Consider the following 13,371-nt stretch of genomic DNA (forward strand, 5'->3'; position numbering starts at 1 on the left):
CCACCCCCCCGGTCTCCATCCTTTTTGGAGGGGGTGGGCAAGGGGGGCCATTGTGGAATGCCCGAGAAGCAGATGACTTGTCTCTGGGGTGGGATGGGGGCAGCCAGGCACCCTGCAATCAACAAGAGCTGTAGAGGCAGGGCTGCCCAGAGAGCCAGGTCCTCTCTGGCACCTCAGGGCAGGCTCCTGGCAAAAAGCAGGTGCTGCAGACTGTTGAGGATGTGGCTAGGCATAACAAGTCTTTTCAGGAATAAGAAAGGATCCTGGGAATCCTGGCTTGTAGGTTCCCCTGCTGTAGTCACTGTTTTCTTCAGTGTTAATTGGCACACGGTTGATATCCTCCACAGCCCCAGTGCTGGCCCACCCAGGAAGGGAAGATGCCCAGCTGCATTAAGTGCCCTTCTTCTGCAGACTCACAGTAACATGAAAGCCCCTGCTGGCAAAACAAATTGATGCTGATAAGGGTCCTCCACTGCTGAGCTCTCACTAGAGAGCTCAGGTCTCAGGGATGTGTCTGAGGAGGAGACACAGGCCATTAGTCCTAGCCTCTCCCACTGAGTGGAAGCTCCTGGGGTCCTAGAGCTTCTTTGCCTCTCCCACACAGGCCTGGACTGTTTCACTTGGATGCAAGGTGCTACATGGGTTAGCACTGCAGCTGCTAAGCCGGCACTGGGGATGCAGCTCTGCCTGAGTGGGATGGGTGGCGCAGGAGGCCTGCAGAGGACAGTGGGGAATGCAGTGTAGGGGTGCAAGATCTTGGGGGGGGGGGGGTCTGTGAAGGGCACAGGAGTGTCTCAGGTGTCCCTAAGCAGCCCCTCGCTGCCCTGGTTGTCATGGGGGTTCTTTCTCCACCGAGCAGTGGTGGAGGGCTGAAGAGGAGCCAGCTAGAGCCACTTTGAGTCACTTTTGCCCCAAGCAAAAGAATAGCATTACTGTTGTTTAGGCCTAATGTGGGGACCAGAAGCTCTCCTGGAGGCCACAGGGGGGTTGAGCCAGCAGAGAAGGGATCCTGTAGGACGTGCTGCATTGCCATACTGCCTCATTTCCCCCACCCCTGTCAAGTCTGCACTGCCCATGGTCTGGGCATCACAGGTTATAATGGGACCCAGGATACGGTATTACAGGTGTGATAACAGGACCCAGGCTGGGTGTGATGGTTTCTAATGGGACCCAGGCCAGGCACTCCAGGTATTATAAAAGGAGCTGAGAAAATATAGTGAGGTAGATAGATACTCCAGAAACACTTTGATGTACAATGGCTGGAAGTGGATTGGTGTCTTTCAGGGAAAAGAGTTCATGTGTGAGGTGATCTCGGTCCAGTTTCTAGGTGTGGGGCACTAAGAGAAGCTACAGCTTCTCTCTGTCTCCACTGTCGTGGCACATGCTGTATGTAGGAGCCTCATCCTGTGTATTGGCAAAGCCAAGCCTCTGTACCTCTGCCCTCTCCAGCCCCAGTAGATTTGTGCCACCTTTTGATGCCAGGGGACCTTATTCCTAGCCCTACTGCACCAGCTCCCTGGCTCCAACAGGGCTGCCCCGATCATTCTCTACCTATGCAATAGGAGAATCCAGCTTTTCATGCCCATCGTGAGTGAGGTGTGTGGCGGCCTCTGGTTTCCCACGTGACCTCTTTCCACTGTGCAAGACTCAGCGCAGTCCTTCCATCAGTGCAGTCTCCTTGGGAGGGACACAGTGGTAATTAAGCTACAGCAGCGTTGTTCCCCATCTCTGGAAAATAGCCCACTCCCGCCTGCTGGCAGTAACCTCTGGGTTTCCGCCGCCTCCCCCCTCCCCTCCTCCTCCTGATTATTACCAGCTTGGTAAACACTTGACATGTTTCCAAGCTAGCTCCTCCGCTCACAGGGCTTATTACTGGATTCCCTCTTTCATTATCTAGCCTCTGCTGGGAAGCCCTCCCCAGGGGATCCCGCGGCTTGTTTCCTGAACGCGAGGCCATGCCAATCCCAGTGCGGCTGTTACAGATAACCACAGGGCTAGCTTTGAAGGCTGGATAGAGCTTGCAAAGTGTGGATAATATGGGACAGCCCTACTGAGGAATTCTTAACCCCTACCCACCTCCTTATTTGGGAGGAGTTTCTGGATAGGGACATTTTCTGCAGAGAACATGAGGCTGGGAGGAGAGCAAGAAAATCTGGGTACAACTGGCGGGGGTGGAGCAGGAGAATGACAGCTACTGAGATGCCAGCTGCCTAATCCTGAGGTGCTTAGAAGCTGAGAGTGGGGCTGGAGATTTGGTGGAGTTTGGTAGTGGGACTTTGCCTGTGCTGCACTGTGGTTGGGCAATGGGGACCTTGGCTGCGAGGCAATGGTGGTGGGAAGAAGCAGTGGCCAGGTCCTAGTGGTGACCTGCTTTGAACTTGACCTGGTCCATCAAGCCTGCTGTCAAAAAATGCTGCCAGCTGCCATGGGTGGATCTAGGATCGAGGCAAGGAGGTGCAGCCACATCCCCTTTGGCTGCATAGCACATGCAGATGATGCTGTCTGAGCTCACCAGCTGATCAGCATAGATTTTGGCCAAATCCCTGCTTTCACTTCACTCTGGCACCCAGAGACTGAACACCACTGCTCCTTGTCCATTCTTTTCACCTGCTGCTTAATTCAGCAGAGGGGAGGAGGGGCGGCAGGTAGAAGGGAGGACAAACAGTGGTGGCACTCACCCTTTGCCCTCTGTGGCAGTGTGAAAGCAGGGGCTCTGGTCTGAGCCTGAACAGACCAGCTGGTGACTGAAACTGCATTGACATGCCAGTGAGCTCAGAGAACTTGGTGTGCTACACCACACAGTCAAAGAAGGGTGCAAATGCACTGCTGCACTGGATAAGGACATCCCATGTCCCTCCCCAACGTGTTTGTGTATGTAAAGAGCATGCTAGTCCCAAGAGGACAAGCCTAGGTCTTCCTGCTTGCTCTGCTCACTAGGGCAATCTCTGGTAAAATATTAGTGCAATTTGTGCCTTGTGCCACTTTGTGGTTCAGTGGTACTCTTTTGCAGCTTTAATGAATACTGGCTAATTAAGTCTCAGCACTGCTCTGAGGTGAAGCCAGGCCAAATGAGAGCTGGGTTGCCTCAGTTCTGCCTCCAGTCTGCCATAGATTTTACTTGCGAGAGTTCAGGCAAGTAGCTTCCCCACCCTGTGCCACAGTTTCTGCACTTGTAAATGTGTTTGGTGGCTCAGTGGTCTTCTTGTCTCAGAATGTGGCATTGTGAGAGTGGTTCTTGTGATGCTTTGAAATCCCAGGAGGTGCTTTAAGAGCCCAGAAAAGGACAATTTTCTTGCCATTTTCCAGTTGGTCTAATAAAAGGTATCATTTTGGAACCAAGAGTTCTAGTTTTTTGTATGTCTTTAAGAGCCCAAGTGACTCTTTCATCAGCTGCTGGTGTACTGATAAAGGACAGAAGTAGTGAGGGAGCAGCAACTGGGACAGGCCTAGAGTCTGCCTACCACATGCTTCCCCTCGATGGGCCTGTGAAAACCTCCTGGGTGTTTTGGGGCCTCTGGGCAGGAATTGAGCAGCCATCACACCTGCATACACACATGCATTCATCCCCAGACATACAAATGCATATGTTCCCAAAACCATCACATCAGAAGCTAAACTCTGGGAAGTCTAGGGACAGCTCTACCAGAGAGAGATGGGTCTTTATACCTCAAAGGTGCCATGCAGCCAATGACAGTCTTCTTTCCTGGGCCCTTAATGTGGAAGGGAATTGCATGGAAATAGCCATCAGAGACAACTGTATTCGCCTACCTCCTGCCTCTGAACTTTGCCCTCTTGAAGTGGATGGCAGCTGGGTTTGCTTAACTGATGACAATAGTTGTTTTACCTTGTGCTTTATGATTAATAACTTCCTCATTAGTCTTATCTCACTCTTGCTGCCTATTCATTTTAAGCAAGGGTTGTTTTTTTGTTGTTGTTGCTGTTCAGTTTCATTATAAGTGGCCTTGGCAGGGCACTACTGTGAGGAAGTTCACTGCAGTGGGGCTTTTTTTGTTCCCTTTGCAGCTTGGCCAAGGTGTGATGTGACTGCTTTTGATCTCCACTAGGCTATGCTAGGCTATTTGCATGACCTTGTTCTAAAGTAATTCTTTCAGGGTGGGGAGTGAGAATAAAATTAGTGTGAAAAGAAGCCTGGCTGGCACTCTCTCTCTTTGTGCTAAACCATGACAACCTTGAGCCTTCTGCGTCTTACCCCAGGAAGAGAAGATAAGGATTTTGAATGAACTGTAAGTACCCGTTCCCCGTTCATCAATTGATCAACTCTCCAGCAAAGTTTAGTCACCCATCATCAGGCTGTATTGGCATCTAGCCGGGTGTGTGTTTCCCCTCCCCTTCCTCCTGAGGTTTGGATGGGTGCCTGAGTTAGTAGCTGGCTCCCTGCGATGCATATGGTCTCTGCCCAGCCCTGAGTGCAACACAGGACATGGTTTGTGTCGGAGCTCTGTGGAGCAGAGGCTTGTGTGTTTGAGAGGCAGTGGCTGTAGAGTTGTGGTTCTCAACCCTTTTAGACTCAAGGCACTCCTTAGCTGATCTGAAGGCCCCTCCATAACTTTTGTGAATGGAGTGCCCCCCATTTTAAAAGCTAATATATTTATTACAGTGCTGCCTCCTTGCAGAGGGGCCAGTTGATGGGGGTGGAGCAGTGGCCAGGCAGGGACAGACCAAAATTGGATTTATCTCCTCATGCTCTGGGGCACTCTTCAGAAGATCTCATGGCATCCAGGGTGCCCTGGCATCTGGATTGAGAATCACTGCCAGCTACAAGCCTTTTGTTCTTGGTAGCAACTCAGAGGCCTGAAATCAGGGCTCTAGGTGCTCTTTCTGGCTCATTTGGGTGAAAGAACCATGTGCAGAGAGCCCTGCGGGACCCATGGGCTACTTAAATCCCATCAAAGCCTGAGAGAGTCAAGAATGGGTTTAGACACAGAGAGAGTACATTTATATGGCATGCTGCCTCCCATGACACCACCTCAGACTGATTCCCAGTGTCCAGGGCTGAACTTAGTTGGACCTTTGCTTTAGTCAGGTCCTTGTAGGACTTGCTTTATGGTGGGGAGAGGGGAGGAGGACCTCAGATTTTTTCTGGCTAAGTCAGTGTGTGCATGTCTCGTGGCTGCTTGCTGGTTCCTATGTTTTTTTGCAAGCTGAGAGAGCTGAAAATAAAGCTGGCTTTTGCCATCCACAGGGTGTTTCTATCACTTGAACTGCCACAGGCAAGTAGGATCTTGCTGTATTTCAGCTTCGGGCACTTAATGAAATGTATAATTGCAAGTTAAAAATAAACCTCATAACTGAAAGGCTGATAAGGGACCCTTCCCGCCTTTAGTTACACGCTGACTTTATATCTGTGCTCAACACACATTGCTTTCTCATCTGTGATATTGTAACATCTCTGTGACCTCTTTGAAGTGTACAATAGCGGTGGGCCATGTCTTTATTGGGGTCGTGGCTATTAAAATGCTTATAGGAAGACCCCCCTGCTTATACTGACAGAACTATGCTTTTATGGGACAGTTTATTTCCCCATCTCAGATTGAAACAGGCTGCACTCATCACCCTGCAGTTTTGCTGGTGTGACTGCTTCAGTATCCGTGCCCCTGCTGGCACAGCTGTGTCATATGGGGATAACACCTCATCCTGCACCATAATAACAGAGCTATGTCAGCATAAATGTATGGCAAAGGCATAGGGTAAAAGTCACCCCCTCCTGCTGCTAAACCAGAACAGACCCTTTTGTAGCTAGCTGCAGGATGGGTCGTATGCCACGTGGGTCTGCAGTTCACATTGTGTCCAGGAGAGGGCAGTGGTGACTCAGCCACCCTAGCCCATTCATTGATTTTTGTGCCACAGAGTTTGAGAACAGGTTCACTAGTGACACAACCACTGGCAGAGTAGCACAGAAGGTGATGGCGATGGGAACAGCAGCGTCTGAATCTGACATCCAAATAGTGATCGACCCAAATCCCCAGCTGGTATAAATCAGCATGGCTCCACAGAGGTGAAGCTCAAGGCCAGGATCTTGATCTTGGTTTGGGAGGTCCTTGTGTATAATTCTACCTCCCTTGCCCCCATTTAAACCAGCTCTGAAAATAGTCACTGCAGATTCAGGTGGAATCCACAGAAGCCCTCCTGGGCTTTTAAAGAGCGAAAGTCCTGAGAAGAGGAGCTGGATTTAAACAAGCAAGGAAGGAAAGAGTAGCTGGGACGAGCTCTGCATGTAGCACGGCAAGATGCTTGCTGGTTTCCCAAACAGCTGAGTCTCTCACACTGCTAGGAAAGTGCCACAATTTCAGGGGAGCTGTAATATTACTGTGAAAGCTGGTTCTGTTCCCATGCTGCTTTTGCATTGTTGTCCACTGACATGAGCAGGATTCGACTCTGAGCTGGACCCTCAGCAGCACTGTGTAGGTGCCACTGTGTGTCAGTGCTTGTGAGGGGCACTGTGTGGTCATTACTTCTGCGAATTAAGCCCAAGAGCACAGGTGTCTTCTGTGATGGCCTCCCTAGCATGGTTTGCTTGTGGCTAGCTGGAGCTGGCTAAAGGAAGATTTCCATGGAATGAGGGAACTGATTGATTAGGTGTGTCAGACTTCCTCTCTTCGCTCCTTTTTTAACTGGAGGTGATAGGTCTCTTGTAAAAGAATTGGTTTAGTTCCATCTTGATTTGACCTCTGTCTCTCTCCACTCCCCTCTGCCTTCACTCCTGAACTTCTGGTATAAAGCTCCATATGGTGTAAGGTCCAAAGCAGGCTGGTAAGGGACACTGCCCTGTCCTGTACACTCCCTAGTGGGTAGTTCACTTGCTAATGCAGCAATCCCAGTCATAATGGGCCAGGACTCCACTCTGGGGCTTGTGACCCAACTTCCAGCCAGATTGTGACCTCCTATGACCTCACTGCTGGGAGCCTGCCCAGGATAATTGTACATCTCTGGGGCTCATGACCCCACTTCTAAAGGCTGCTTCCCCATTGGGGGGTCACAACCCCTGTGTGGAGACCTGCTGCTCTAACACTATTTGTTATTTCTAGTCAGTCATAAAATGAACCAAGAAAGGTCAGAAAAATGTCAATTGACTGGGTATTCTCCAAAAGGGAATGGCCATTTCCAAAATGATGAGTCCAAGCATTCAAAAAACCAGTGACTCAGGCCTTTATTTGGCTTCTTTTTCCTTTCCATCTCGGGTCACTTCCTTTTGGCTTTTATCTGATGCCATAAGGAAAAAACTTTTTTTTTTGTTTTAACTGAATAGCTGAGGTTCTCCCATATTCACGTGACTCTAGGAACAGTGGCTTTATGTAAACCTAGACATCATGAAGCTGATTATAAAAATGGTGCTCAAAGCTGTGGCAGGCCAAATCCCATGCCCTGGTGAGTTTTATAATGAGATTCCTCTTAAAAACCACTAAGAGCTCTACCTGAACCCACCTGTGTGCCATGAATTCTCACTGTGGTCAGTGAGAAGTTTTGTTTCTTCACATTTCTGAAGTTCTGGGCTATTCGTCTTTTTTTCCCTCTGTGGGAAGCAGATCCTGGAGTTTGCTTGAAGGACGTAGAGTCCAATTATGATCTCGGTTCCACTAGAGTCAATCTGAAAATGAAGCGACTCCATACTGACACTGGTGCAACCCCAAGCAGAACTCTACCCTCCATCCCAGATGAGGGTGAGTGCTTGGCTCATGAGGTTGTGCATAAAAATCCTGAACATATTTGAGTCTCTGAGTTTCATTCACCAATCATCCTTTGTGTTATGTGGTGACGCCATTGCTTTGCTCTTCCTCCTTGCAGCCTTGAGGTGTATATAGATTTCCCACCCATGGACCTGGTCAGAGGGGTTAATCTGTTTTGTGGATCCAACAGGGGGCAATCATGTCACTAGAAGGAGTAGCCAGTGATCACTTTCCTGTACCTCCCAACCACGTGCTTTCCCCTTTTTGTAATATTAACCTAAGGAAAAGAAGGAATCCTCTGGGGTTAAATCAGCCCAACGCAAGTCAACTTGTATTTTCCTGGCATGTCAACTCTAACCTTGTCTAGGATGACATTATGATGCTGGCGAGGGGCCTCGACAATGATGTATTATTAAACAGAACAGAGCACATTTTCACAAACTGGATTGAATCTGTGCTGCTAAGTGTAGCAAACATGCTGCCCTCAATTTGTGGACAGATATAAGATGACATGGAGCACAAGGGCTAATCCAGATGTGGCAGAGTGTGGAGGCAAAAGGTGCTGCTTGGGCTCGGGGGTCTGCTTGGTTTTGTTTTGTTTTCACAGCAAATAAAAGAAGGCGATCTACAGGGGAGTTGCTGAGCAGAGGGAGACAAAGGGATGGGCTGAGTCGGGTGTGCAGCCAAACTGAAGTATATGTAGGTCATGGAAGTCACAGCAAACTTTCTTCTGTAAAATGAGGGGCCCAGTTCTTCCACTCATGATTTGCCAAGATCTCATGCTGCTGCAAGTCGAGATGCTGCCATGACTTTAGGGGAGCGATGCTGATTTACACCAGCTAGGAATCTGGCTCTTTAGTGCTCTAGAGGTCATGGCCCACATCAAACCTGCACTACACTGAGTGCTATACATACGTGTAGTAAGGGACAGGTCCGCTCCTAAAAGGCTTACAGTCTAAATATACAAAGGAAGCATTACCTCCATGTTACAGGTGAGGAACAGAGGTAGAAGGAGGTTAAGTAAACTGCCAAAGATCACCGGGGAGGCTGTGGCAGAGCTAAGTCTTTTGATTCCCAGGTTGACACTCAAGCTCAGTGCTGTCTCCCCCACTGCATGTCGTGAGCAATTGAAAATGTGCAGTTAGAGTCAGATTTGGGTGTGGATTAAACCTGAGCCTTTTGATTTTGTGCAGGAAGCCAAAACAAGGACCATGGAGGTTTGGATACGAGTGGACAATGCTGAGATCTCAAAGGCTGTTCTTGTGCTATCCACTGTCTCAGATCTCAGGCACTCAGCTGTGTTCTGGTGCAGTTAATGCTGGGCCAGAGTCCTAGGGCAGGCCATTCTCAGGAGATTTCAGTTGCATCCAGACCAAAAGCACTTAGTGGGCAGGCATTGTCCACTTCAACTTGACCCACAGTTGGAAATAGGTTTAGATCTACAGAGAGCATGGAGGTGAGGGGCAGGGGGCATGTGTTTGCATGTGAGTACACAGATGTACGTGCATATGCATGCATATGTGAAAGACATCTGAAAACGATTATATTTATAAATTCCGTGGAGGACTAAGAATAACCTGGCAAGATTCTTATTTTTAAGTCAACGTTTCCAATCCAGCCATGGTTGGTGGGAACCAGAAATCATTCTCTACTGATTATGCTTCAGGGCCTAGCAGTACTTAAACGATTCCTCATTCCCCATCCCCTTTCATCAAAGGCTGTCCAAGCAAGTTATAAATATTAATATTAATATGAAGACACCATAGTGTAGCCAGTTCTACAACATTTTTGCACCTTTTTGAGATTCATTGTTTTCCTTAAAGCTCCAGCTCCTGGAATCATGCGATGGTATGAGCCTCCCAGTTTAATGAGAAGAGTAAGTTTCTAGCTCTTGTAGCTGTAGAAAAAAAGCTCGAAACCAGGACCTGAGCACACCCTAAAAGCCAAAAGGGAAGTAGAATGTTTGCTTCTTTAAAAATCTCATGATTTTTAATTCACTCTCATGGTTTTTTTGACCCAACTCTCAATGTGTAAAACACTTGAGGTCAGTGATGTTGATTAACCCTCATGACTTCCAACCCCTGGATCCTTGGAAGGTTGCTAAATATTTTCTCCATTAAACACATGGGGAAACTGAGGTACCAGTAGGTTACGACTCACCCGTGGTCACACTGTGAGTGATAGTCAAGAACAGAACCCACATCTCAAGACTCCCTGAGTAAAGTTTCAGCTTCTAGATCGTCCTCTCTTCCTTCGCAGCCAAAGTCTACATGAAAAACATCCTACATTTTGCATCATAGCAGGGTTGTTCCCCCCTGCCCTTACTCCTAGGTTTCTTGATAACCTTACAAAATTGCTGAATGTGCACTAAGCCCCTTCCCTCTCAGAACGAGTGTGAGCCACCCAAATTCTGCCACTAAAAAGAGGGAGAGAGAAAGAAAGAAAGAAAGAAAATAGCATGTGAAAAGCCACACACACCCACTCATCCTCCCTTGAAAAGAAAGAATTGGACTTGCTTAGTTTTAATTTTGGAACAAAACTTACCCGTTCAGGGTTCTCTTTTCTTGTAAATAAGGCTCTTTTTTGTAATCTGCTCTTTTCCACCACTTTTTGATGAAACGTAACAGTATGTGTATTTTTAATCTTTGGGTGATGTTTCTTTCTTTCTTTTTGTTGAATTAGTCATTCTCTTCTGTAGTTTACCCACAAAAGGCAGAAGGAATTTTAGATTTGAATCATACCCTTCTTGTTTCAATATTTTTCTTTTGGTTAAAGACCAAGAAGGAGATTCCTGACCTGAAAGGATTTAGGAACACAAGTTCCACTGAATGTATGAAACTTTCCCTGTAAAAGAACAACATTTGGGGCCATATCCCCAGATGATATCAACTGAAATAGTTTCATTGTAGTCTATGGGCCAGATCCTTAGATGGAATTCATCGATTAGAGCTACTTAGTTTACATCAGCAAAGATTATGGTTCTTTCTTTTAATCAGTAATTTGTTTCTCAAGAGTCTTAGGTAGGTGTGTGCAGACAGTTTTACAAGGATCATAATAAAAACCACAAGAAGTGTAATGATGTGTGTCAGGGGGGAGAGAAATCAGAGGGACAGGAAAGATTTCAGAGGTGCTCTTTTGAAATCTCTAGCTTTGGAGGACTCTGTTCTCTTTTTATTTGCACCTTGTGCAGTTCTGACAGCACAACAAAGCTTCTATAAAATGCTATTGCTCTGCTTTGGCAGACTGCCCTCCCGTCTACCTGCTTTGTTACTGCTGTAAACAACGGTGCATGAAACAGTGATGGGCCAACCCTGCCCCCAGGTTACCTGCTACCTGTGAGTCTGACATACCTACATAAGTACTTTTTAAAATCTCAATTACTGCAAGTGGAAATTTTTCTGCTTCCCATGATCACTCCGGAAAGCTGCTGTGTTTCGTTTGGGCTTGTAGCTCGCTTCTATCCTTATTTGCTTTTTCCCGTTTTGGACAAAAGTTTCCGAGTTGTTATTTTGCACAAACTAAATGGTGGATTATTAGAAAGCCTGATGTGCCTTTTGTATTGCTAACTTGTTCCAAACATCAAAACCGTTCACGGTGGTTTTAGAATTTTGCCCTTAAACAGGAACAGACAAAAGATCAGCAACAAAAATTACATTAAATTATAATGTTTTCTTTGTGACGAAAAAGATTATGACTCCTATCTGGTAAAGCACTTCAGTGCATGCTTAACTCAAAGCACAAGTTGTCTCATTTAGTTCAATAGAATGACTGGTGTTAACAGTTAAATATGCAGCTACCTGGATTTTTCTCCTGTAAGCTCAATTTGAGATCTGTTGTTAATTCTGCTTACACAGCTGGGTCCTATGTCAGTAATGCTACATATGTGTAACTGAGCACAGAGTTTAACCCCCTTAGATCTGGGTCATGTGAAAAATGAAATAGAAATGAAAAATTGACATACGGGGCTTTTACAGCCTGGCGAAGAGCTAGTGGTGAGAAATATTAGGCTAGAGAGCTATTATTCACAACTACTGGGCCCTGTGAGCATTACACATGGGAATCACACGGAAGTCAGTGGGATGTGTCCTGTGAGTAAAACTACTCATGTGCGTAAGTGCTTGCAGGATTGGGCCCACAGTACTTTAACTTCATTGTTATTGGGTAAGGTACTCAGCTGGTTTAATTGGCATTGCTCTATTGATATCCATGGTTTGTTTGTTTTTCCCCGTTGACTTCAATTGGCTTAGCCCTTACATATTAAAGCATTGTCATGATGTATGCTTAAAATAATATCTGTCCCACCATCCTTGGAGAGTGCTTCTTGGTTCAAACTCACTGGTATTCTGCAGAGGTCAGTCTCATTTTGAAATTGCCTGCTGGGAAATGCTGTTTGCTTGCTTTTACTTTTTTTTTTTTTTTTTTATTGTGTTTGCATTTTATAGACTGTTTTGTTGGCCTAAGCAGTGTAAAGGACATCCATTTGCAGAACTAAATAGCAGAGGGGCATAAAATAATCATTAGGTAAATAAATTATCCAGCATAATTTGCATTCCAAGGGGAGAGTATCTGAGAGGCTGAGAACTGAACAAAACTTTGGTTAAGTCTGCATATGAAGTAATGCTTTTGACTGGGTTGGTGAGAGAGAGAGAGAGGAGACGTTGTGTTACAGTAATGCATTCTTTTGCCATAGAGATATCTAGCCCTATTCTGCGTCTGTACTGTTGTGTGCTAGGAACCTCCTAGAGCTTGAAGTTAAGCAGGCAGGGATGGGGATAATACTTGTGAGGTGCAAGGAAATAGAAACCTTTGAGGTGCTGAAGGAAATAGCTTTGTAGTTCAGGAAGGGGCGGTTTTATCACAGAGCTGGTATTGCAACAGCGGATTGAGAAAGGTGCTGCCATTCAGACAGTATAGTAAAGATCCCAACTGTACGGTCTTCTTAAAAATCCCTGAGGACCGTTGATTCAATAAGGCCACTAAACGGCCATCCTGACCTATAAAGGTACTATACGACTAACTGCCTTTCAGCAGTGGGCCTGAATGCTGGTCGTAAGTATGCTGGGGTCCTTTTGGGCTGAAGCTGCTATATTAATGCCAGTCATGTTCACTTGGTGCTGATCATGGGAAACTCCTGTTGAAGTTGCTAGCAATCGGGCAGGAAACACTGAGTTTTTAACACTTCACAAGTGACTAAAACCTCACAAAGCTCCCTGCCTGCTTGGTCTTCATCTTCTAACTGATGGGGAAACTTGGTTTAGATGTGCTAGCCACTCTCAGCTGTACCATATGTTCGGAGCTGGGAGGAGAACCTAGGCACTGTGCAACCTTGGACAAAACACTTGCCTTGGGGTTACCTATCTGGAAAGTGGATGGAATAAGAGAAGCCCCTCATGAGAGAAGGACTGAAGGCAGGAGTCACTGGGTAGAAGTCTAATGGCTTGTGTTTTGAGCAAGAAGAGACAGGATGAATGCAGTGGGAGGTCTGAGAACCCAGGCTGCAGCACTGATACGTGTACAGCCCATTGCACTACAGGGGCCTGGGCATATGGGAACGCTTGCTCACTCCTTCCGCTTTCTTTCTCAGGCCTGGCCATTTCCCCTCCTCCCCAGTGGCTCTGGTTCACACTGTTGCTTTGCCCACCTTCCCACCCACGTGGAGATGTTAGATAAGGCTGTGGTTGATGCA

At 46.9% G+C, this 13,371-nt stretch overlaps 1 protein-coding gene across 4 annotated transcripts in view; it reads left to right on the top strand.

Moving 5' to 3' along the window:
* TBKBP1 (TBK1 binding protein 1) overlaps positions 1-13,371 on the top strand; it is a 56,917-nt gene that overhangs the window by 20,096 nt on the left and 23,450 nt on the right. The gene's annotated exons all lie outside the window — the stretch shown is intronic.

The sequence above is a fragment of the Alligator mississippiensis genome, chromosome 4 (genome assembly GCF_030867095.1).
Source record: "Alligator mississippiensis isolate rAllMis1 chromosome 4, rAllMis1, whole genome shotgun sequence".
Taxonomy (NCBI): domain Eukaryota; kingdom Metazoa; phylum Chordata; order Crocodylia; family Alligatoridae; genus Alligator; species Alligator mississippiensis.